The sequence below is a fragment of the Manis pentadactyla genome, chromosome 3, assembly GCF_030020395.1.
Source record: "Manis pentadactyla isolate mManPen7 chromosome 3, mManPen7.hap1, whole genome shotgun sequence".
NCBI lineage: Eukaryota > Metazoa > Chordata > Mammalia > Pholidota > Manidae > Manis > Manis pentadactyla.
In genome coordinates, this window is record NC_080021.1 from 33,117,413 (window position 1) to 33,144,547 (window position 27,135).

The 27,135-nt window shown below is 40.5% G+C and overlaps 1 pseudogene; it reads right to left on the minus strand.

Moving 5' to 3' along the window:
* Positions 1 to 1,835: 1,835 nt before the first annotated feature.
* On the minus strand, positions 1,836 to 27,135 carry LOC118907570 (potassium/sodium hyperpolarization-activated cyclic nucleotide-gated channel 1-like; annotated as a pseudogene).

Sequence of the window (27,135 nt, forward strand, 5' to 3'; positions counted from 1 at the left end):
GGTATTATAGGTATTATATCCATAAAAGGCATAACTGGCAGCGTGGATCCATTTTAGAGTTTTTGCTTTTTTTTTTTTTTTTTTCTGTCCTCAAGTCTATGTGGAGGCTCTGTCCCATTTAATGTGTGATCTTTGTTAAGTTCTTCTTAAATGTATCGCCGGTGTCAAAGATACTGAAGACCTCCGCTTCAGGTCATTCTCTTAACTTGGGTTATTTACAGAAGTCGGTTATTAGGAATCATCCAATTGTGTTCCAATCAGCCACCACATTCATGGGGTCATTAGGCACAAATGATTACTAAGGGACTTCTTTGAGAAGCAGCAGATGCTCACAGATCATGGAGTTAAGGAAACAGACAAACAAACAAACAATGCTCACAGACATTCAGTTTGACCCCTGCTTTCTGTCACCTTGTTCATACATTTTTTTTTTGGCGCATTTGAATAACAGACCTCCTATTTAAGGGCTATGTTAGTCACCACATGGCTTAAAGGTTTACTAACCATTTTGTTATAACGTATACAGGGCAGAGTGTGTGTTCCCAAACGGACCTGATGCTATAGTGTATTTATTTCCTTAAATTAATACCACAGTAAACTACCAACTACAGTAAAGACACAGACACCCTGGCAACTCCTAATCAAGCTGTGGTTTTGCAAATCATTATCTAAATGATAATAGTAATGATATTAAATGAAAGTGAAAACCTCACTTCTAGATTTAGGTCAGAGATCCAAGTCAGCCTTAGAGGAATTTTAAGATAAGCAATTAATGAATGGTTATTCTTTTCTAGAAATGAGAAATAGTTTAAGCCTTTTCCTATAATGACTGATTTGAAGCTATTCTTTTTACCAAAAAGTATGCAGGGACTAGTTTCAGATGCTTGATTATGGCAAGAAGTTAGAAAAGTAACGATTTTTGGTATAATACAAGCAATTTGTGGAACCGAGCATACAAGTTTGCCTAAAACTTGCTGATTAAAATAATATTGTAGGTTTCAAGCCATTGCATTACAGTTGAGTGTCACAATTAAGTTTTGTAAAATTTAAAACTCTAAGTTCTGAAGTAAAGCAATAAAACTAAATTCTTAAACGATGACTTTTACCTTCGTACAGCACAGAATAGCTATTTCATTTGGGTTGAAAAAGTTATTTACAGCTAACATTGATTGAGTCTTGGTAAAAGTCTGATAACAGGAAGACAAATACCCTTCAGGTTTCTGAAAGGACAATGAACACTTCTGAGGTTAGAGAGATTCTGTAAGTGGCAATGCTAGTCTCCAACCATGGCCAGGGATATAGTGTGTTCTTTACCTTAATTCAAAATTGAAAGCACCTAAATATAATTTAGACCCATAAAATGGGATTTGCTGTGTAATCCTCCATAATTGATGATTAACAATTTAGATGCAGAGACACAGCTAATGAAAGTTCTGATTGGTGCTATTCAGTAGCTCACTTGAGTTGCCTTTTTAAAAATCAGTTTTGTTTTTGTTTCCATTGAATCAAAGAACTCTTCATAAAATAGAGAAATACATATATCAAAGGAATTCAGTAAAAGTAGGCTAAAAATAAATAATCTTCCAACAACATTTAAAATCCTTTAATGATTTAAAGAAAGGAAGACATAACAGTGAATGCTAAACAGGTCTTTTGAACTCTCTTAGAAATTTAGATATATATTTAATAGTATATATATATATATATAGTTTTTACATTTTGCATGTAGGCCAGAGCTGTCTAAAATCTCTCTCCATAGGTTATAGGGGATCTATCAGGAGACAGAGGAAAATAAGATCTGAGAGTATCCTCAGTTAATTAGAGTATTTCTTTCACAATCAGCATGGATCATAAATTTGAAGCAAATCGTGGCTTTTCTGCATCTGGGTCTGTTTTTAAGACTGAGGACTCTCTCTGAAGAGCAGCTGCTGGTGGAGGGGGCACAGGTGGGGGTGCTCCTCGGTTGGGGGGAATGGCTCCCGACGACATCTGTCGGAACAGGGTGACTCGCTGGGGAACAGTGTCCCTGCCCCCTGCCTGATGGCCCGAGCCGTGGACCGCTGTCACGGGTTGAGGAAGGGAGGCCAGGGACTCGCCCAGGTGGGATGAGGTCTGGAAATCAAAATGGAAACCTAGTGGGGCAGTGAGGGCTGTGAGGCAGACAAAGGCCTGACCTCGCGGGTCAGGCTGGCTTTGTGCAGCGCCTGCGCGCTGCGGTGCACCTCGTTTTTGGGCGTGAAGCTGCTGGGCTGCTGCGACGGCTGCAGCGGTTGCGGTGGCGGCGGCTGTGGTAACGGTGTTGGCAGCTGCGTGAGCGATACCTGGGAAGCGGTGGGAGAGGCGTAGTAGAAAGTTCGCGCGGCCAGCGGGCTCTGCACTGGTGGGCTGCAGACCGCCGTGGTGGAGGAGCAGGGCTGCAGCACGGCCGAGGGCTGTGGCCTCTGCGTGCTGGGGCTGGGGGAATGCAGGTTGCTGTGAGACAGGCTGGAGGCCGTGTACACCAGCGGGGATTAGGTCCTCACGCGCACGGTGGGCGTTGTGGTCGAAGACGTGGAATTCAGGGCTGCAGTTTGAGGGTAATTAATCGGAGTGATAGCCTGCACCATCTCCCTGTCGTGTTTCATAATCTTCTTCAGGATCTCATTCTGATTGTTGAAGACACCAGTGTTCAGATGCTTCTGGAACTTTTGCAGAAGAATTGAGTTTCTCTTTCCTATCACCAGAACAAAGAAAGGCATTTAGAAAGCCTACAAATGACTGACAGACGACTGCAAGTGAGAGTGGCTCCTGAGAACTGAAGTGTGCCAGTGTTTAATGGAGAGGCTTAAAAGCCAAGTACTCACCTCGACAGCAAATGCAAAGTGTGGCTCCTGCCTTGCACGCTTCCTGTTGTCTCTCTGATGAATATTACCTTCTATGCAAGTCAAGTTGAAAAGTCTGTAAGATGGCTGCCATTTTACAGAAGAAATGGAGATATTTAACATGAGAGCTGCCTTGAAGCGTGGGAGAGGAGAGGGCATTTGGATCAGGATGGGCCTGGAAAAAAAACTTCAATTGAAAGCTACTTTTTCAAGAAAGACAATGGAACACTTACTATCTGACAGACACTCAACTGAAGGCTTTAGGGAGATTTATTGTTTTTAATCCTCAGCTCTTAGGGGGTAGGCGTGTTCACAATCCCACTTTACCCAAAAGGACAATGGGGCACAGGAAGGTTAAGAACAATGCCCATGAAAATGTGGTTAAAAACTAATAGGACTGGGGAGAGAAAACATAAATCTGCTTGTAGATCCTTACTACAGACAAACAGCCAGCCGCCCGTGTATCGTATGAGTGCTCTCTAGCCTCTTGGGTCTCACCCCACTTACTGAACCACATACTGCATTTTACTGAGATCCCTGAGTGACTCTCACATGCATGTTTGTGAAGCACTATGGCAAGGCCTGTGCAAGTGATCCTCCCCACGACTTTCATATTTTTCTCATCTTTGGAGGTTTAAAACATACTGATTGCCACCTGTACCCTGCCAATTAAATCAGAATAACCAGACAGGGGGTCCAGATTTCAGTACTTCAAAAGCAAATGTCCCCAGGGAATTCTTATGCATAGTCAGATCAAGAACCACCTCATAATCTTTCCTCTTCTGAGAGACTGTGAGATTGAAGAGACCTGCTAGAGAGCAGGCTCTTGGCTCACTCTAGTACCTCAATAAGCATTACGTCTCCTTTTTTGATGACATTGGCATTGGAGTGGTTTGCAGTAAGTGGACATTCCCTGGCAGTATGACCATCAGAAATAAAATTAGATTGAAGAAAGAGGAGAAAATTGGTGATTTTTTTTATGGCCTCTTGATAAAATAATACCCAGGTGAATACAGTAACGGAAAAGTAAATCAATTTGTCATATTGCTAAATAAAGTATCATATCTAAAGTAACAAGGAATATTTTTGAATGGAAATACATGCTATAATTTACTTGACTGGTAAAACTATCATTTTAGATGACTGCCAAAATAGTTACCATCTCTCTTTACAGAATTGTCCTAACTTCCCAAAGAACAAAATCTCCTATGTTAGTAATAAATATAAATGATGATTGAGCATACTGTCTTAACTAATGTGAAAACAACATGAAAGCAAATGAGTTCAGCCTTTCCCAAAATCCAGCTATGCCAGAAAACAAGATGGCTTCTGCCAGGCTCACTGAGGCCCAAAGCAAAACAGAGTAGGATACCCATGTGTTAACAAGAGGCGACACACTATTCTCTGTTCTTGGAAGACCCACAAAATAAAGTATATTTTCCAAAGCCAAACCAGTCCCTCACATGGTCCCACTACGGCTGCCAAAACAGACAAGGCCTGGAAAATCAATCATTTGCAACTTGCATCAACCAATCCAGATGTAACAGCTTGCCTCCCTCATTTACATAATGGGCCTATGACTAAACCTGGCCAGAAACTTTTACTATAAAAACAATCCTCTCCCTTTGTTCCTCTGGTTGCACTTTTGGTTCATAGCCAACCAAGGGCTATACCTCCTGGGTACACAATCCGTTTTTTTAGCAATAAAGTTGTCCTTAACTAAATTTCCTATTTTACAGAGAGATTTGTTAACACTAAATACTGTATACATTCATAAGCAATAGCCATAAAATGGAGAAGGATATTTCTGTGTGATTATGTGAATAGTCAGTATTTCATAATTTTAAGTATCTATGGACTTGTAGAAAAATACTGTAACTTGTAGTACAATGCTAGAACTTTTTAAGTATCAAAACTGCAAATGCTTGGTGCTTATTAGCAATTTTATGGCCCACATTATTGATTGCAAACCATTTCATGCCAATTTCTTTATAAAAATTAACTGTAATAGATTAGATAAGAGTGAAATTTTAACCCTCTTTATGAGATTAACAGAAATTCTCTATTGAAATATCCTGATTTTAATGTTTTCTCTAAAGCTGTGTAGCTGGTTTAGGAAAGAACTCCTATGCTCAGAAGTTGGTTCCTAGCTCTACCCTGAGAACTCATACACTGCAAAGAGGGATGTTATTTTCAAATTAAGTAGATGTTTTCAGGAGTACTCACTTCTTTAATGGGCTTTGTCTCCCTGGACACTATGTCCTCTTACATCTCTAAGTTGTCAATGTGAATTTCTAATATGTGTGTTATGTTTAAAGGCAATATCCAAATACCACCCTTCCTTCTAACTGAATTTCAGACCCTCATGGAGTTTTTGTCCTACTAATATAGAGTGAAAAAAAAGTAAAGTGTAGAAGAAAAGCTGATGCAAGACTTTATCAGTCAGAAGTCCTTACCTCTAATAAGAATGAAGCAGTTGAAGGACCTCTTTGTTTACTCCCAAAGATCCCAGCCCTTTCTCCTTCGAGTTCACTGATTCGTCAACCCTCCCTACCTCTCTTCTACAATATTCATGGTGTACTAGGAACTGCGAGTGTAATAGTGAATTAGACACAATCTCTGCATTTATAAGTCTCAGCATCTCTGAAGCAATTACGATAATGAAGGCAATGTTGTAATGGAAGACCTTCCAATGAGTACGGGAGGACATATCCCGCATTCTCAGACTCTTAGTGGGACAGGAGGTCAGAAAAGGTTTTTACAGGGAAGTGATGTCTAAACTAAGGAGGGATGAGTACAGTTAAGTACAGCAAGGGGTCAGAGCAGGGTAGGGTGGGAGAAGAGGATTTAGGTGTGGAAAATGAATCCATACCACCTTCTGACATCGGAATGTTCCAACGTATCTTGGGAAGTGAACAGCAAGCCCAGCTGATCTAACTTTACTATGGCAATTAATCAAATCTGTAAACTAGTATATCTACTAAAGTCTTATTTACATTTTTTTATTTGAGAGCAGAGAAGACTTTGAAATAAATTGATATTTGCAAAGTAAAGCATCCATATAAGGCACTTCTATCAAGGCTTTTTCTGCTTGAGTCTGTATTACAAACAATTCCAGAAGTTTCTACTGAGACAATTAAAATGCACAAATTTCCAATTCTCAATCTAAGGATAAAAATGTAAAGTTGATCCTTAAAAAAATAAAAAACCCTCGTAATAAAATTTGGTTTGTGATGTAGACTCACTATGTATTTTTAGTTCAATTTTAGTGCTACCTAGAATTTTTATCATTGCTTTTAACTTGAGGATTCAAATAGTCTTGGTATCAATGGGGAAATCAGATTGTGTAGCTAGTAAAAATAGAGATGAATACTTTAAAAAGTTAGGTAGTAGAAATATGGCTAGAGCCAACTGCTATTTGTATGTTAATTAACAAGCAATCTATGACCTTACATTTAGGACCTATGATGGCAAACATACATCAGTCCACTGGATTAAAACTACACTGTGCACAAAGAAGATTAGAAAACTGAAGAAAGAGTACCTATCCGGTCTAGTCAGTTGATGGCAACTGTCTCAAAGGCTCTCTTCATCATTGGATATTCCTCCAGGACCTCACTGAAATTGTCCACAGACAGCGAATAAAGACAATATGTATCAGCTCAAACACTGGCAGTGCAGCATCCCTTGGTCAGCAGGCAGATCTCTAGGAAAACAAGAAATAAAGATTTGTTTGGAAAGGAAAGGAAAATGACTGGCATTTCTGAAAGGCACAGTTGCTTAACAAAACGAAATATAGCAAAATAATTACCAAAAGGGGCCTAAATTCACACTCCTCTGAACTTTTTTAAAGAAGTTCAGTTCATGTTGATAAATATCATTAGTAAATTATGTGGTAGACATCATGGACTTGATATTAGAGTTGGAAAGGTAAATCATACATAACATTTACTTTGTGTTACATCTATATTGGTGGTAATAAAAAAATAGTTCATCTTAATTAAGTGTTCATTTAAATGCACTCCGGTAAGGATAATGATACAGAGGGCAAGCACTGTGGGAGTACTAAAAAAAGCAGAGAGAGGATTTTAGGAAATGCTACCTAAGCCCCCAATTATGTTTGCTGTTGTTTATGCTGATAAACATGATGGAAACTTAATAAATAATTTTGCTGAGTGTTCATTGTTCATGTGTGTGTGTGTGTGTGTGTGTGTGTGTGTGTGTGTGTGTGTGTGCGCGCGCACGCGCGTGCGCGCGCACGCGCGCGCATGCGCACTGGATGTGTGTAGGAATCTATATTGGTCATAAGTTAAGCGTAAAGCTTATTTTCACACCATGGAATTTCCTGGCTACTCTAAAATAATGTAATAAAAGGAACTATTTTCAATACTACCCCAAGATTAAATCCCTCTGTCACCTAAGTATTAATGCCATATTATATAATTTACAAATGCTACATATGGAAAAGAAGCTAATGAGAAATGTTTTACTGCTGAGCATTGGTTTCAAATCCGAACAAGTCACCATGTAGAATGATTATGAACCGCAGGGAAAATAACCCAATAATATGTAACAAAGGTCTTAACAAATATCCTTACTCATCAACCCAGGAATCTCACTTGACAATCTAACCTAGAAAAAATTAGAACAATGTTGTTTATGTGGTGATATACATTTATTTATACATCTGAATATATGGGAATGACCTAAATGTTCAAGTCAAGATTCATAATTATATGGCCACCAGATGAACTATGTGGCAGTTATTAAAAGTAAAGCTTTTAAGGTCTGTGTAATTATGGTAAAAAGGTCATGAAAACTTAAGTGAGAAAACATGGATATAAGATTATAAGTATAATATGATAAAGATGATCACATATAAGTAAGATGACAATAAAATCTACCAACATGTCCTGCTCTGGATGGAAAACAGTCCTTTTTGTAGATATGCTATCTATTTTTGTTTCTTTTTCACTTTCTCTCATATAAATTACTTTTATTTGTGGACAAGTATAGCTTTTATTTTAAATACTTTATTTAAAAAATTAAAAACCAAGCACACAGAATACAAAAAAAAAGATATGAAGGAACATAAACAAACCTGTTAATAGTGATTACTACTCTTGTAGAAGGTTTCCTCAATTTTACCTTCCATTGTTTTTGATATATTAAAAAATTTTTGGTACATTTTTAATTTCCAGCACTTTCCATTTTCCTATGTTTGTTGCTTTGTCATTATATCCTTCTCTTTTGTTGTAGATATGATATCCTCTGTCTCCCAATAGGTATTGAGAGTTCTGATGTTGAATTACACATATGTGCTACAACTTGGATAAGCCTCAGTATGCTTCACAAACATAAGTGAAAGAAGCAAGACATGAGAGTTCACACACGATATGATTCCATTTGTGTGGAACATCCAAAAAAGGGAAGCCTATCAAGACAGGTAATGGATGAGCGGTTGCTTGGAGCACTGAGTCAGAAAGGAGATTAACAAGAAATGGACACAAGGAATCTTTTCAGGGTGATGAAAAATGTTCTAAACCTGATGGATGGGGATGGTTTCATAATATGGTGAATTTACTAAAAAAAAATTGAATCATACACTTTAAATGGGTGGATTACAGATGTAAAATACACTGCAATAAAACAAAATGCAAAGAAAAAAGGCTTTTGTCATTATATTTCATCTTTATGTTTACATTTTAATTTCTCTTCTGTTTTCTGAATCCTTCCTTTTTACTCTCTGGACTTGCTGTTTCTGTCTCTGTCTAGATCTTTCCCTTGAATGTTGAATAATATTTTCAGGAAACTCACTGATGACCACATTTAAGGATGAAAACTCCAGTGTGTGGCATAATTTGTGGACTTGGACTTTCTCTGTAGAGTGAAGAGGTGGGAAGTTTGTCTTCATATTTCCCGGAATGCCAGCATGGGAAAGGCTTTATTCCAGGGTCTCCAATATCTCTCATAACTGTACTAATTCCCCAGCTTGTTCACTTGCATTATGAGAGAACCACTGGCTCTGGCCTCCCCCTACTCCCATCTTAGGAGAATAAAAATGCCTGGCTCCAGGCTGTTCTGCTATATGGACTAAGAGACAGAGAGCCCTCGTGTGCCATACACAGGACTTCAGGAAATCACCCAACTTTTCCACTTTTCCTGGGCCCTCTGTGGTCCTGTCTCAGAGAGGAGCCTCTCGTGCGTTCTGCAGGGAGATCCTCCTCCTTGGCCGTAGCCCTCTGTGTGTATATATATATATATTCCAAGCTCTCTTTCCTTTTAAGTTTCATCACTAACCACCAGCATACTTAAAAAAAAATCTGGCTTGAACAACAGAAATTTATTTTACACAGCTCTGGAGGCTGGAAGTCCAAAATTAGGGTGACAGTAGGATGGTCTGCTGCTGACAGCTGTCTCCCTGGCTCCCAGAAGGCCGCCTTCTTCTGCTCCACTCATGGAAGAGAGCAAGCTCTCTGGTCTCTTCTTACAATGTCTCCTGACTGACCCCATCACATGAGGGCCCCACCCTCATGATCTCACTGGAACCTACCACCTCCTGGCAGCTCCTTCTCCAAACACCATCACACTGGGGGATGGAGCCTCAACATATGAATTGGGGCGGGGATCAGAGGAATGCAGTTCAGTCCATAGCATCTGGCTTGTTTGACTCTTCTTTCAGTTAACCGTAGTCGGCCACGTCTTTCAGGTGACGACAGTGGGAAGTATCAGCATGCTGTTTTTCCACCTGGTGGAGTAGCCAGCTGAGGGTGATCTTCCCTCGTGGTATTCACAACCTATGTAATCACCTCCCACACTGTACCAGGCTTGGTTTGTGTTACCAGTAAACTACGGCAGCAGTGCACCTTCTATTTTGTTTCTCTGTCTTTCCTTCCTCTTGCCCTCTCTCTCTTTCTTATCACTTCTTCCAAGGGGGAGCCAGCTGCCATGTGTGAGTTGCCCTGTGCAGACGCACTGAAGTCTCGTGCCAACACACATTTAAGTAACTGAAAGTGGATTCTTCATCCCTTCAGATGATGCATCCCTGTTTGATTACCCTTGGCTGTAAAGATTTGGACAAATACACATATTCATTGGAAATTTATTCATCTATAAAAGGTAAAATTCAATTAAATCTCCAGAGTTTTATTAACATTTAACCTGTAACCTCAGATGACAGTCATTTTTTTTTTTTAGATAATTATTTTTTATTGAAGGGTAGTTGACGCACAGTATTACATTACATTAGTTTCAGGTGTACAACACAGTGATAAAACATTTATATACATAATTCTAGGTTCCAGCTATCACCCTACCAAGCTGTTACAATATCTTGACTATATTCCTTATGCTATACATTACATTCCGGTTACTTATTTATTTTACCATTGGAAGTCTGTCCTTCTTTTTTTTTTTTTTTTTTTTTCTGAGGGCATCTCTCATATTTATTGATCAAATGGTTGTTAACAACAATAAAATTCTGTATAGGGGAGTCAATGATCAATGCACAATCATTAATCCACCCCAAGCCTAATTTTCGTCAGTCTCCAATTTTCTGAGGCATAACAAACAAGTTCTTACATGGAGAACAAATTCTTACATTATGAATAAGTTACATAGTGAACAGTACAAGGGCAGTCATCACAGAAACTTTCGGTCTTGCTCATGCATTATGAACTATAAACAGTCAGTTCAAATATGAATACTCATTTGATTTTTATACTTGATTTATATGTGAATCCCACATTTCTCCCTTATTATTATTATTATTTTTATTTTTAATAAAATGCTGAAGTGGTAGGTAGATGCAAGATAAAGGTAGAAAACATAGTTTAGTGCTGTAAGAGAGCAAATGTAGATGATCAGGTGTGTGCCTGTAGACTATGTGTTAATCCAAGCTAGACAAGGGCAGCAAAACATCCATGGGTGCAGAAGATTTCTCTCAAAACAGGGAGGGTGAGGTTCTAAGCCTCACCTCTGTTGATCCCCAATTTGTCACCTGATGGCCTCCCTGCGACTGTGCCTGTCTTAGGTTGTTCCTCCCTTGAGGAATCTTACCCGTCTCTGGCTAACCAGTCATCTTCCGGGGCCATACAGGGAAATGTAAAGTTGGTAAGTGAGAGAGAAGCCTTATTGTTTGAAATGGTTAGCTTTTTATTTCTTTGCATATTTATGCCCTGTAGCTTCTATGCCCAGCATTTGTCTTGAGGTATCTTTACCACTTGGAAGAATTATGATACTCGGTAAATTTGATATGAGGCACGAATTCTATTTAAGGGTTGTAATTAGGAAGGAAGAAGAAAAGCTATAGAAGTAGCAGGCGGAAGAAAACATGGGAAGATTGATTATTTCTTTGACATATCTTCTTGTAGAGTAACTTCAGCATGTATAGGTTTTAAGCTACTACTTAAATTACGCACACACATTAACATAATAGGAGTATAGTTACATAACCAAAGCATATCTGTAATTACCAGCCATCTCCAGTGAAACCAAGAAAACCAGTTAGGCACCTTAGGCATTTGTGAAAACTTATCTATGATATGGTGGATATTGTCCAACTGAACTTGAACAGTCTGAGAGAAATCAGACAAATTAAAACAACCCATTCCTGGGGAATGTTCACATCCCCCATGTTGTTTTAACAGTAAATAGTCTGTAGTTGTAAGATTTTGGAGCGCTACAATTTGCACTTCTCCTAATTCTTGGTTGAGTTCCAACAGTATAGATCCAGTCAAATTTGTTGTTTTACTGTATGCACAGGCCAGCTTAGATATCTCCTTCATTCCCATGGCAAGTCCAGGAGCTGGTGGGATGAGTGCATCTACAGCTGTAGCAGCGCGTGGATTTTTGTTGGGATTTTTTGATGATCATCTTCTGGCATGAGTCTTCCAGAGAGTGCTGATGTTGGAAGTTCTTTTTCATATCGTATCTTAGTTCATTTTCGGGGTAGCCCAATTAGGCTTTGATCTTCTGTATAAACACAAACAGACCCTTTGCCTACACTTTTATATGCCCTTTATACACTTGTGTAGAACTCATTGGAGGTTACCACACAGGAACTGCCCTTTTTGTTTTGTTTTGTTTTGTTTTGTTTTGTTTTGTTTTTGGAATCACTAATCTACACTTACATGATGAATATTATGTTTACTAGGCTCTCCCCTATACCAGGTCTCCCCTATAAACCCCTTAACAGTCACTGTCCATCAGCATAGCAAAATGTTGTAGAATCACTACTTGCCTTCTCTGTGTTGTACAGCCCTCCCTTTTCTCCTACCCCCCCATGCATGCTAATCTTAATACCCCCGTACTCCTCTCCCCCCTTATCCTTCCCTACCCACCCATCCTCCCCAGTCCCTTTCCCTTTGATACCTGTTAGTCCATTCTTGAGTTCTGTGATTCTGCTGCTGTTTTGTTCCTTCAGTTTTTCCTTTGTTCTTATATTCCACAGATAAGTGAAATCATTTGGTATTTCTCTTTCTCCACTTGGCTTGTTTCACTGAGCATAATACCCTCCAGCTCCATCCATGTTGCTGCAAATGGTTGGATTTGCCCTTTTCTTATGGCTGGGTAGTATTCCATTGTGTATATGTACCACCTCTTCTTTATCCATTCATCTATCGATGGACATTTAGGTTGCTTCCAATTCTTGGCTATTGTAAATAGTGCTGCGATAAACATAGGGTGCATTGATCTTTCTCATACTTGATTGCTGCATTCTTAGGGTAAATTCCTAGGAGTACAATTCCTGGGTCAAATGGTAAGTCTGATTTGAGCATTTTGATGTACCTCCATACTGCTTTCCACAATGGTTGAACTAATTTACATTCCCACCAGCAGTGTAGGAGGGTTCCCCTTTCTCCACAGCCTCGCCAACATTTGTTGTTGTTTGTCTTTTGGATGGCAGCCATTCTTACTGTTGTGAGGTGATACCTCATTGTACTTTTAATTTGCATTTCTCTGATAATTAGTGATGTGGAGCATCTTTTCATGTGTCTGTTGGCCATCTGTATTTCTTTCTTGGAGAACTGTCTGTTCAGTTCCTCTGCCCATTTTTTAATTGGGTTATTTGTTTTTTGTTTGTTGAGCCGTGTGAGCTCTTTATATATTCTGGACGTCAAGCGTTTATCGGATGTGTCATTTTCAAATATATTCTCCCATACTGTAGGGATCCTTTTTGTTCTACTGATGGTGTCTTTTGCTGTGCAGAAGCTTTTCAGCTTAATATAGTCCCACTTACTCATTTTTGCTGTTGTTTTCCTTGCCCGGGGAGATATGTTCAAGAAGAGGTCTCTCATGTTTATGTCTAAGAGGTTTTTGCCTATGTTTTCTTCCAAGAGTTTAATGGTTTCATGGCTTACATTCAGGTCTTTGATCCATTTTGAGTTTACTTTTGTATATGGGGTTAGACAATGGTCCAGTTTCATTCTCCTACATGTAGCTGTCCAGTTTTGCCAGCACCACCTGTTGAAGAGACTGTCATTTCGCCATTGTATGTCCATGGCTCCTTTATCAAATATTAATTGACCATATATGTCTGGGTTAATGTCTGGATTCTCTAGTCTGTTCCATTGGTCTGTGGCTCTGCTCTTGTGCCAGTACCAAATTGTCTTGATTACTATGGCTTTATAGTAGAGCTTGAAGTTGGGGAGTGAGATCCCCCCTACTTTATTCTTCTTTCTCAGGATTGCTTTGGCTATTCGGGGTCTTTGGTGTTTCCATATGAATTTTTGAATTATTTGTTCCAGTTCATTGAAGAATGTTGCTGGTAGTTTCATAGGGATTGCATCAAATCTGTATATTGCTTTGGGCAGGATGGCCATTTTGACGATATTAATTCTTCCTAGCCACGAGCATGGGATGAGTTTCCATCTGTTAGTGTCCCCTTTAATTTCTTTTAAGAGTGACTTGTAGTTTTCAGAGTATAAGTCTTTCACTTCTTTGCTTAGGTTTATTCCTAGGTATTTTATTTTTTTTGATGCAATTGTGAATGGAGTTGTTTTCCTGATTTCTCTTTCTGTTGGTTCATTGTTAGTATATAGGAAAGCCACAGATTTCTGTGTGTTGATTTTGTATCCTGCAACTTTGCTGTATTCCGATATCAGTTCTAGTAGTTTTGGGGTGGAGTCTTTAGGGTATTTTATGTACAGTATCATGTCATCTGCAAATAGTGACAGTTTAACTTCTTCTTTACCAATCTGGATTCCTTGTATTTCTTTATTTTGTCTGATTGCCATGGCTAGGACCTCCAGTACTATGTTAAATAACAGTGGAGAGAGTGGGCATCCCTGTCTAGTTCCCGATCTCAGAGGAAATGCTTTCAGCTTCTCGTTGTTCAATATAATGTTGGCTGTGGGTTTATCATAGATGGCCTTTATTATGTTGAGGTACTTGCCCTCTATTCCCATTTTGCTGAGAGTTTTTAACATGAATGGATGTTGAACTTTGTCAAATGCTTTTTCCGCATCTATGGAGATGATCATGTGGTTTTTGTCTTTCTTTTTGTTGATGTGGTGGATGATGTTGATGGACTTTCGAATGTTGTACCATCCTTATATCCCTGGGATGAATCCCACTTGGTCATGGTGTATGATCCTTTTGATGTATTTTTGAATTCGGTTTGCTAATATTTTGTTGAGTATTTTTTCATCTACGTTCATCAGGGATATTGGTCTGTAGTTTTCTTTTTTGGTGGGGTCTTTGCCTGGTTTTGGTATTAGGGTGATGTTAGCTTCATAGAATGAGTTTGGGAGTATCCCCTCCTCCTCTGTTTTTTGGAAAACTTTGAGGAGAATGGGTATTATGTCTTCCCTGTATGTCTGATAAAATTCCGAGGTAAATCCATCTGGCCCAGGGGTTTGTTCTTTGGTAGTTTTTTGATTACCACTTCAATTTCGTTGCTGGTAATTGGTCTGTTTAGATTTTCTGTTTCTTTCTGGGTCAATCTTGGAAGGTTGTATTTTTCTAGGAAGTTGTCCATTTCTCCTAGGTTTCCCAGCTTGTTAGCATATAGGTTTTCATAGTATTCTCCAATAATTCTTTGTATTTCTGTGGGGTCCATCGCGATTTTTCCTTTCTCGTTTCTGATACTGTTGATTTGTGTTGACTCTCTTTTCTTCTTAATAAGTCTGGCTAGAGGCTTATCTATTTTGTTTATTTTCTCGAAGAACCAGCTCTTGGTTTCATTGATTTTTGCTATTGTTTTATTCTTCTCAATTTTATTTATTTCTTCTCTGATCTTTATTATGTCCCTCCTTCTGCTGACCTTAGGCCTCATCTGTTCTTCTTTTTCCAATTTCTATAATTGTGACATTAGACCATTCATTTGGGATTGCTCTTCCTTTTTTAAATATGCTTGGATTGCTATAGACTTTCCTCTTAAGACTGCTTTTGCTCTGTCCCACAGAAGTTGGGGCTTAGTGTTGTTGTTGTCATTTGTTTCCATATATTGCTGGATCTCCATTTTGATTTGGTCATTGATCCATTGATTATTTAGGAGCATGTTGTTAAGCCTCCATGTGTTTGTGAGCCTCTTTGCTTTCTTTGTACAGTTTATTTCTAGGTTTATGCCTTTGTGTTCTGAAAAGTTGGTTGGTAGGATTTCAATCTTTTGGAATTTTCTGAGGCTCTTTTTGTGGCCTAGTATGTGGTCTATTCTGGAGAATGTTCCATGTGCACTTGAGAAGAATGTATATCCTGTTGCTTTTGGATGTAGAGTTCTATAGATGTCTATTAGGTCCATCTGCTCTACTGTGTTGTTCAGTGCTTCCGTGTCCTTACTTATTTTCTGCCCAGTGGATCTATCCATTGGGGTGAGTGGTGTGTTGAAGTCTCCTAGAATGAATGCATTGCAGTCTATATCCCTCTTTAGTTCTGTTAGCATTTGTTTCACATATGCTGGTGATCCTGTGTTGGGTGCATATATATTTAGAATGGTTATATCCTCTTGTTTGACTGAGCCCTTTATCATTATGTAGTGTCTTTCTTTATCTCTTGTTACTTTCTTTGTTTTGAAGTCTATTTTGTCTGATATTCTACTGCAACCCCTGCTTTCTTCTCACTGTTGTTTGCTTGAAATATGTTTTTCCATCCCTTGACTTTTAGTCTGTACATGTCTTTGGGTTTGAGGTGAGTTTCTTGTAAGCAGCACATAGATGGGTCTTGCTTTTTTATCCATTCTGTTACTCTGTGTCTTTTGATTGGTGCATTCAACCCATTAACATTTAGGGTGACTATTGAAAGATATGTACTTATTGCCATTGCATGCTTTAAATTCGTGGTTACCAAAGGTTCAAGGTTAGCCTCTTTAGTATCTTACTGCCTAACTTAGCTCGCTTATTGAGCTGTTATATACACTGTCTGGAGATTCTTTTCTTCTCTCCCTTCTTGTTCCTCCTCCTCGATTCTTCATACGTTGGGTGTTTTGTGCTGTGCTCTTTCTAGGAGTGCTCCCATCTAGAGCAGTCCCTGTAAGATGTTCTGTAGAGGTGGTTTGTGGAAAGCAAATTCCCTCAGCTTTTGTTTGTCTGGGAATTGTTTAATCCCACCATCATATTTGAATGATAGTCGTGCTGGATACAGTATCATTGGTTCAAGGCCCTTCTGTTCCATTGTATTAAATATATCATGCCATTCTCTTCTGGCCTGTAGGGTTTCTTTTGAGAAATCTGATGTTAGCCTAATGGGTTTCCCTTTATAGGTGACCTTTTTCTCTCTAGCTGCCTTTAAAACTCTTTCCTTGTCCTTGATCTTTGCCATTTTAATTATTATGTGTCTTGGTGTTGTCCTTCTTGGATCCTTTCTGTTGGGGGTTCTGTGTATTTCCGTGGTCTGTTTGATTATTTCCTCCCCCAGTTTGGGGAAGTTTTCAGCAATTATTTCTTCTAAGATACTTTCCATCTCTTTTCCTCTCTCTTCTTCTTCTGGGACCCCTATAATACAGATACTGTTACTTTTGGATTGGTCACACAGTTCTCTTAATATTGTTTCATTCCTGGAGATCCTTTTGTCTCTCTCTATGTCAGCTTCTATGCGTTCCTGTTCTCTGATTTCAATTCCATCAATGGCCTCTTGCATTCTATCCATTCTGCTTATAAACCCTCCCAGAGTTTGTTTCATTTCTGTGATCTCCTTTATGGCACCTGTGATCTCCCTCCGGACTTCATCCCATTTCTCTTGCGTATTTCTCTGCATCTCTGTCAGCATGTTTATGATTCTTATTTTGAATTCTTTTTCAGGAAGACTGGTTAGGTCTGTCTCCTTCTCTGGTGTTGTCTCTGTGATCTTTGTCTGCCTGTAGCTTTGCCTTTTCATGGTGATAGGAATAGTTTGCAGAGCTGGGACGAGTGACGGCTGGAAGGACTTCCTTTCTTGTTGGTTTGTGGCCCTCGTCTCCTGGGAGAACAGCGACCTCTAGTGGCTTGTGCTGCGCAGCTGCGCGCAGACAGGGTTTCTGCTTCCTGCCCGGCTGCTATGGAGTTAATCTCCGCTGTTGCTATGGGCGTGGCCTGGCTCGGGCAGCTACTCCAAAATGGTGGAGTCGCGTTGGAGCAGGAGCTGCTGGGAGGCTATTTATCTCCGTAAGGGGCCTCCCTGCTCCCTGCAGCCCAGGGGTTAGGGTGCCCAGAGATACCCGGATTCCCTACCTCTGGATTAAGTGTCCCACCCTGCCCCTTTAAGACTTCCAAAAAGCACCCGCCAAAACAAAACAACGACCACCAAAAAAAAAAAAAGAAAGAAATATATTTTTAAATTAAAAAAAAAAAATTTTTTTTATTAAAAAAAAAGGTGGTCGCTCGTTTTTCTTTATTCTCCAGTGCCAGCCTCAGGCTTCTGCTCACCGGTCTTGCTGCCCTGTTTCCCTAGTATTGGGTCCCTATTCCTTTAAGACTACCAAAAAGCACTTGCCAAAACAAAACAGCAAAAAAAAAATGGGCGCTCGCTTTTCTGGTGTCCTCCTGCGCCAGGCCACCGGTGCGCGCTCACTGTTCTTGCTGCCCTGTTTCCCTAGTATTGGGGTCCCTATCCCTTTAAGACTTCCAAAAAGCACTCGCCAAAACAAAGCAGGAAAAAAAAAAAATTGGTCGCGTGCTTTTCTTATGTCCTCCGGCGCCCGGCCTCCGGTGCCCGCTCACTGTTCTTGCTGCCCTGTTTCCCTAGCATCCAGGGCCCCCTGGGCACTTACTGTGTCTGCACTCTGGCCCGGATGGCTGTGGCTGGGTGTTCGGCAGTCCTGGGCTCTGTCTCCCTCCCGCTGTGCCTATTCTTCTCCCGCCGGGAGTTGGGGGGAGGGGCGCTCGGCTCCCGCGGGGCCGGGGCTTGTATCTTACCCCCTTTGCGAGGCGCTGGGTTCTCTCAGGTGCAGATGTGGTCTGGATATTGTCCTGTGTCCTCTGGTCTTTATTCTAGGAAGGGTTGTCTTTGTTATATTTTCATAGATATATGTTGTTTTGGGAGGAGATTACCGCTGCTCTACTCACGCCGCCATCTTCCGCCCCTCGACAGTCATTTTTTATTGTAAAGTCTCACTGATCTTTCTATCTTCTAAGCCCTAGGGGCATCTAGGAGGGGCTTAATGTTTGCTGCAATGAGTCATTTAATTAAATAGCAACATGCTCTATACAGTAAGTTTCAATCATTAAGGGAAAAACTAAGGGCTACATGTAGACTTACAGTAACAAAGCCCTTTCAGAAGTTAAATAAAGGGCTTCGTTTATTACCAACATAAACTCATGAGCCATTATCTCTCAGCATGTCCTCAATGATTTCTTATTGAGAAATAGAACATATGAAGGCATATTCATAAAAGTGGAAACAGTCATTGGTTAGTGCAAAAACACTTCAAATTGTGCCTTCTTCCTTTAAAGCCTCCCTGTTCTTTGCTTCTACCGTGAATGAATGAAGAAATGCCACACATCCAGCAATGAACAAAGACTCGCTTAGATTATAAGCGAGTCTTAAATTTCATAAACTGAATTTCCATATTCAGTATGAATGCAGTAGGGGCTTCTCTGTGACTAATATTATCCTGGTATTAAATTATTTTGGAGCAGCACTTAAGTAAAGCGAATCCTATGTTATTTACTCACTTTTTGTGTTGTGCATTTGGGTTTGGGTAAAGGCAGAGAGAAAAATCACTTTAGTCATCTGTATCCCATTCTATCCTTCAGGTTCCTTAGAAATTATGTACATATTAATTTATCACTTTTTATTTTCTTGTATTGGATTTTCTAATTGTATCCTGAGTATTGATTTTGTCTCCCTAAATGGCTTAAGACATTTTACTGACAATAGTCATTCAGTAAGATTACCGTATACCTTCTAGTGCCTGCCCTCTTGAGTTCTGAGCCCAGAGCAAGTTATTTTAAAATGCTTATGAGCTCAATAATTGTGGATGAACCCAAGGCCCACACTAAGTGCTTGTGGGGAAGTTGGGGTTCCTATGGCCAGGATCCTCACTGGACTTAAACCACTTGATGATGTAACTGGTCTGTTGCTAGGCTACTGCTTCCACATCCTTAGGCAATTAGCTATTATTGCACTATATAGAGAGGTTGGCCCAGTGCTCTGGGCAAAGGCAGAGACGCTAGTGCTCGACCTACCGCCTGGAGAACAAGCCGGGTAATAAACCCTTTCACCCCAAGGAAATGTTCTACTGTCATTTCTTTGGTCACACTGAATCCATAGCAAACTTGCCGGGGGCTGAAAGCCATTGGCAAGACAATGCAATTCTTAAGTTTTAGATGATGTAACAATCAATTCTCTTGCTAGGTATCTCCTCCCTTTGTAGTAGAGCTTGCCAAATGCTCCGTGTACCTTCTTTAAGTAACACAGCATATCTTTGGGGTTTTTGTGCAATGTCTATAATGAAGAAAGTATCTGAAAGTTTTGGTAATGTTTTCTTCAAGTGTAGATATATGTTCTTACTTACCAGGTATAACATGAATTTACTTCTGGGGGCTGAAATTGACTTCATATGGAAAATAAAATATAAAATTAAATAAAATTGCACTCCCTAAGAACGAGTTAAGTGCAGCCTACAGATGTAAGCTTTTTAAAGAATCTACTGGTGTAGTTTCTAGACTTATTGGTTATTACACTCTTTCTGTTTTTTATCTCATTTAATTACTCTCTGAGAATTCAACTAGGAATTTCCTAGCAGTGCAATCAGTGCCTTAAAAATTTAGTGCAAATTTACTTGGAAACAGGTCATTTAATCTGGATATAAATACTTATATCATAATCAGTTGCACAAATAATGAGGACTCGGTATATTAATTTTAATTCTGTATGATTCTTCTGTTTTTCTTTACTTTATCCTGTAAAAATATTTTCTTAACAGGGTGAGTTATTTCACTTACTGAAGAGGAAAACTGACAGTAATGCACCCCATCACGGGCACATTGGAAAATTGTTTCCAGTTTTAACATTATAAGGAGTATGTCCCAGGAGATTTAATTTGGCCTACATATATATGTATATATGCTTCCAATAGTCCTTAGAATATGAGATATATCAACTACCCAATGTTCTTTTTGCTGATATTAGTTAACCCTGGTCATAAACCTTTCAGTCTACCTGACATTATCATCACCTATATAAAGTCATTTTTATAAGTTAGAGCAAATAACCTCAAGAATTTTGCAACTCAGAAATATTTCTCTGACCTCTGAAACAGAGTTTGCCATTGTATTAATACAGAACTAATCAGGAACTTATAACAGAAATCTGTAAGAAAACATATTTAATCCAAGTTTCTAGACTTCTTTGGAAAATTTATATTCGGCTGTTCATAGTAATCTTAAGCAGGAAGCTGCTACCTTCTTTTGTACCCAATATCGTGAAATAAAAGTGACTCTCTGTTGTGCATCATAATATTAATTTCATATAAATTGCATAGGTTTCTAATCTACTGTCTTATAAGGGTATTACTTTTTGGTTTTCTTTCTACATTTGTATTTGAAATCTTTCTGTATTTATACTAGTGAACTAGTAAAGTATCATCTCTTGTGGCACAAGAGATGGTAACACTTGGCTTAAATCAATTTGCGTATAAAGCTTGGCTGGTAGAAGCACTTTAGATGTCAGATGGATTTGAATAGGATCTAAGGAAATTTAAAGTAGAACAGAGCATTAAATAGATGGAAATTTTGTAGTATTTGATGTATTTTGAAATAACTCATGTTTTTTGTAATCTTCGGAAACAGGTTGGATATAGCATATTTCCAAATACAGATGTTATAAAGGAATAATTATGCAAATATATGTAGATAGATTATATATCATGATAAATGTTCTAAACTAGAATACCAAATTTTGCTTTTTTTTCTGAAGATATAACCTACTTCAGCTCTCACACACACAGTCATTATTTGTACAATTACTAGTGTCCTTTACTACTGTTCATGTTGTTATCTATGATTATTTAGATCATCTAGTTATTGCCTTGTCAAAAAAATCTTTTCTCCCCTTATGTTTGGTCAAATCATCTCTCTTAAGAAAAGAAGTAGGGTAACTGTCAACCAAGTAGCAGCATCTCAGACAAGTTATTTACTGGCAAACTTAACTAAAATGGATCCTATACAGTGCCTGGTACAACCCTAGCACAGAGTGAGAGTCTTAAAATATGAGTCACTTCCTTTACCTCTTATGTTCCTTCTCTTCCCTCTGTATTTTTTCCCTCCTCATTTTGGCTTTACCTGCTAGAACCAAGGGAAAAGTATTGTTCCTACAGACAGGAACTCCAAATTAGTGAAATCTAACTATCATCTCTAATATCCTCTACCCTCTCATAAACAATTTGCTCATAAACTAACCATCCTGATTCCGTAGACATATCTCAGATAAGATGGTTTCACACCCATGGACACAATTTCTTAATTACCCCAAGGAGAATTTATCTTTGAGCCTCCACTCTACCTCGATACTTGAAAGTCTTGCATCTTAGCCCCTAAAGCACTGGGAACTTCCTCTGGCTTGAGGATTATTATAACTTTTGTAATTAGGAACCTACACTGGCTTGAGGATTATTATAATTTTTGTTACCTGTATCAAAATCTTACTGTATCTTAATTTTTATGGTCTCTAAGTTGTTGTTATCTTCTCTTGCTCTTGTGGAGTCTTCCTACAGTGCACCAGCTTTCTCGCACAGGGACCATTGGGGAAGATTGAAACAGTGTAGACTGAAGGAAAGAATACTGGAGCGGGCGAATGTGGGGAAGATGGGGCTCCTAGGGCCAGGATCGTCACGGAACGTCAGCCATGTTATGAGGTAACTGGGCTGTTGCTAGGCTATGGGTTCAACACAGAGACACAGAAGGGAAACCCTGAGCCTGGGGGACATGTTAGCACATATGGCTGCATCCGCTATACAAATGCAAGTACAAACCAAGGAAGAATCACTGAAGTTGAGGATAGGCCACCAGAATAACATCTTGCTACCATCACCGACTGCACTGAATCCTGAGGACTCCATTGAGTGGACATGGCTTTGGAGCTATTGACACATACACCAATGATGGCTGGCTTACCGAGCACCTTAGGGAGAAGCCGTGGAAGGTGGCATCCTGTATATTCCTGGAATAACACCAGGGTGGCAGCCAACGACCACAGTACTGTGTTCTGAACAGCCAGAAGGTAAGAGCATATTAACGGGGAATTTTGTTTTATCATAGTGGCAAGTGAAAGCAACTCGAATAGGGATATACATACACTTCAGTAATCCCAAGGGGAAAGAAGTGAAAGTATGGCATAGTGGACATGGAAGGGACCACCTGACTGCTACATTCCTATCACAGGACTGCTCTCTTGCATGAATCCTACTCGATGGACAAGATTTGCCTGTGTTGATGGCATTAAAACATGCGTCTTATCGCCCCAAAGTCTATGTGCATTGAGAACTTCCTCTGGCTTGAGGATTATAATACATTTTCTTATTAGGAACATCCACTGGCTTGAGGAGTAATATAATCTTCATTATCGGTATCAAAATATTGCTGTATCTTAATTTTCACTGTCTCTAAGTTGTTGCTATATTCTCCTGCTCTTGTGGAATCCTGTTACAGTGCTCCAGCTAACTCGCACAGGGACAATTGCGGAAAATTGAAAGTGTGTAGATTGTAAGGCAAGAATACTGGAGCAGGGGTGTGTGGGAACAATGGGGTTCCTAGGGCCAGAATCCTCATGGAACTTCAATGACTTTATGACGTACCTGGACTGTTGCTAGGCTACAGGTTCAACACAGAGACCCAGAGATGAAGCCCTGAGCCCGGTGGACATGTCAGCACATGTGGCTGCCTCCCCTATACAACTCCAAGTACAAACCATGAAAGAATCACTGAAGCCGAGATTTGGCCACCAGAATAATATCTTGCTGCCATCACCAACTGCACTGAACCCTGCAGACTCCATTGAATGGACATGGCTTTGGACGTTTGTTCACATGGACGAATGACGGCTGGCTCTCCTGGCACCTTTGGGACAAGGCCTGGAAGCTGGCCTACTGTGTATTTTTGGAATAAGAGCAGGGTGGCCGCCAAATGCCACAGTAGTGTATCCTGAATGGCCGGAAGGCAGCAGGATCTTACCAGGGATCTGTGTTTTATCATAATGGCAAGAGCATGCACCTCCAGTAGCACTATATATAGACCCTTCAGAAACCCCTACGAGGAAAGAAGTAAAAGTATGGTATCCTAGACATGGAAGGGATCGCCTGCCTGCTACATTCACATCACAGGAACACTCTCTTCCATGCATCCTACCTGATGGACAAGATTTGCCTACAAGATGCCACTAAAACATGTGTCTTATCACCCCTAAATACTTTGTGCATTGGGAACTTCATATAGCTTGAGGATTATTATAACTTTTGTTTTTAGGAACCTCCTCTGCCTTGAGGATTATTGTAATTTTTGTTACCTGTATCAAAATCTCACTGTATCTTAATTTTTATTGTCTCTAAGTTGTTGTTATATTCTCTTGATGTTGTGGCATCCTGTTACAGTGCTCCAGCTTACTTGCACAGGGTCAGTTGCGGAAGACTGAAAGCGTGTAGATTGTAAGGCAAGAATCCTGGAGCAGGGGTGTGTGGGGAGGATGGGGTTCTTAGGGCCAGGATCCTCACGGAACTTCAACGACTTTATGATGTAACTGGCCTGTTGCTAGGTTACAGGTTCAACACAGGCCCAGAGGTGACGCCCTGAGCCCGGTGGACATGTTAACACATATGGCTGATTCCGCTATACAACTGCAAGTACAAACCAAGGAAGAATCCCTGAAGTCGAGGTTTGGCCACCAGAGTAACAGCTTGTTGCCATCACCAACTGCACTGAATCCTGGAGACTCCATTGAGTGGACATGTTCTTGGACCTTTAGACATATACAACAACGATGGCTGGCTTTCCTGGCACCTTGGGGACAAGGCGTGGAAGCTGGCCTCCTGTGTGTTCCTGGAATAACAGCAGTGTGGCTTCCAAAGGCCACAGTAGTGTAACCTGAATGGCCAGAAGGTAGGAGCATCTCAACAGGGGCTTTTGTTTAATCATACTGGCCAGTGAATGCACCTGCAGTAGCCACGTGTATACGCTTAAGTAAACCCAAAGGGGAAAGAAGTAAAAGTAATGCATAGTGGACGTGGAAGGGACCACCTGCCTGCTACATTCCTATCACAGGACTGCTCTCTTGCATGAATCCTACTTGATGGACTAGATTTGCCTATGTTGATGGCAGTAAAAGATGTGTCTTATCTCCCCAAAGTCTTTGTGCATTGGGAACTTATTCTGGCTTGAGGATTATTATATCTTCTGTTATTAGTAACATCCTCTGGCTTGAGGGTTATTATAATTGTTGTTGCCTGTATCAAAACCTTATTGTATCTTAATTTTTATGGTCTCTAAGTTGTTGTTATCTGCTCTTCCTGTTGTGCAATCTTGTTACAGTGCTCCAGCTTTCTCGCACAGGGACCATTGCAGAAGATTGAAAGCGGGCAGATTGTAAGGCGAGAATACTGGAGTGGGGGAATGTGGGGAAGGTGGCGTTCCTATGACCAGGATCTTCACTGAACTTCAACCACTTTATGATGTAACTGCCCTGCAGAGAGGCTACAAGCTCAGCACAGAGACCCAGAAAAGGAGCCCTGAGCCCGGTGGACATGTTAGCATATGTGGCTGCCTCCCCTATACAACTCCAAGTACAAACCATGAAAGAATCACTGAAGCCGAGATTTGGCCACCAGAATAATATCTTGCTGCCATCACCAACTGCACTGTACCCTGCAGACTCCATTGAATGGACATGGCTTTGGACGTTTGTTCACATGGATGGCTGGCTCTCCTGGCACCTTGGGGACAAGGCAGGGAAGCTGGCACACTGTGTATTCCTGGAATAACGGCAGGGTGGCCACCAAATGCCACAGTAGTGTATCCTGAATGGCCGGAAGGCAGCATGATCTTACCGGGCACCTGTGTTTTATCATAATGGCAAATGCATGCACCTCCAGTAGCACTATATATAGACCCTTCAGGAACCCCTACGAGGAAAGAAGTAAAAGTATGGTATCCTAGACATGGAAGGGATCGCCTGCCTACTACATTCACATCACAGGACCACCCTCTTGCATGCATCCTACCTGATGGACAAGATTTGCCTACAAGATGCCACTAAAACATGTGTCTTATCGCCCCTAAAGTCTTTGTGCATTGGGAACTTCATATAGCTTGAGGATTATTATAACTTTTGTTTTTAGGAACCTCCTCTGCCTTGAGGATTATTGTAATTTTTGTTACCTGTATCAAAATCTCACTGTATCTTAATTTTTATTGTCTCTAAGTTGTTATATTCTCTTGCTGTTGTGGCATCCTGTTACAGTGCTCCAGCTTACTCGCACAGGGACAGTTGCGGAAGACTGAAAGCATGTAGATTGTAAGGCAAGAATCCTGGAGCAGGGGTGTGTGGGGAGGATGGGGTTCCTAGGGCCAGGATCCTCACGGAACTTCAATGACTTTATGATGTAACTGGCCTGTTGCTAGGCTACGGGTTCAACACAGAGGCCCAGAGGTGACGCCCTGAGCCCGGTGGACATGTTAACACATATGGCTGCATCCGCTGTACATCTGCAAGTACAAACCAAGGAACAATCCCTGAAGTCGAGGTTTGGCCACTGGAGTAACATCTTGCTGCCATCACTAACTGCACTGAATCCTGGAGACTCCATTGAGTGGACATGGCCTTGGACCTTTCGACATATACAACAACGATGGCTGGCTTTCCTGGCACCTTGGGGACAAGGCGTGGTAGCTGGCCTCCTGTGTGTTCCTGGAATAACAGCAGTGTGGCTTCCAAAGGCCACAGTAGTGTAACCTGAATGGCCAGAAGGTAGGAGCATCTCAACAGGGGCTTTTGTTTAAACATACTGGCCAGTGAATGCACCTGCAGTAGCCACGTGTATACGCTTAATTAAACCCAAAGGGGAAAGAAGTAAAAGTACGGCATAGTGGACATGGATGCTAGGACCACCTGCCTGCTACATTCCTGTCAGAGGACCGCTCTCTTGTATGAATCCTGCCTGATGGACTCGTTTTGACTATGTTTATGGCATTAAAATATGTGTCTTATTGCCACAAATTCTTTGTGCATTGGGAACATCCTCTGACTTGAGGATTATTTTTATTTTTTGTTACTTGCTTCAAAATCTTGCTGTATCTTAATTTTCTTTGTCCCTAAACTGTTGTTGTCTTCTCTTGCTATTGTGGTTCTTGTTACAGTGCTCCAGTTTTCTCGCACAGGGAACATTGCGGAAGATTAAAAGCGTGTGGACTGTAAGGCGAGAATACTGGAGTGGGGGAATGCGGGAATGTGGTTTCCTATGACCAGGATCTTCACTGAACTTGAACCACTTCATGATGTAACTGCCCTGCTGCCAGGCTAAAGCTTCAACAGAGAAACCCAGAAAGGGTTCCCTGTGCCCAGTGGTCATGTTACCATATATGGCTGCTTTCCCTATACAACTCCAAGTACAAACCATGAAAGAATCACTGAAGCTGAGATTTGGCCACCAGAATAACATCTTGCTGCCATCACCAACTGCGCCGAAGCGTGGAGACTCCATTGAATGTACATGGCCTTGGACCTTTCGATACATGGACCAGTGACAGCTAGCTCTCTTGTCACCTTGGGGACAAGGCCCGGAAACTGGCCTCCTGTTTATTCGTGGAATAACAGCAGGGTGGCCGCCAATACCCACAGTAGTGTATCCTGAATGGCCAGAAGGCAGCAACAT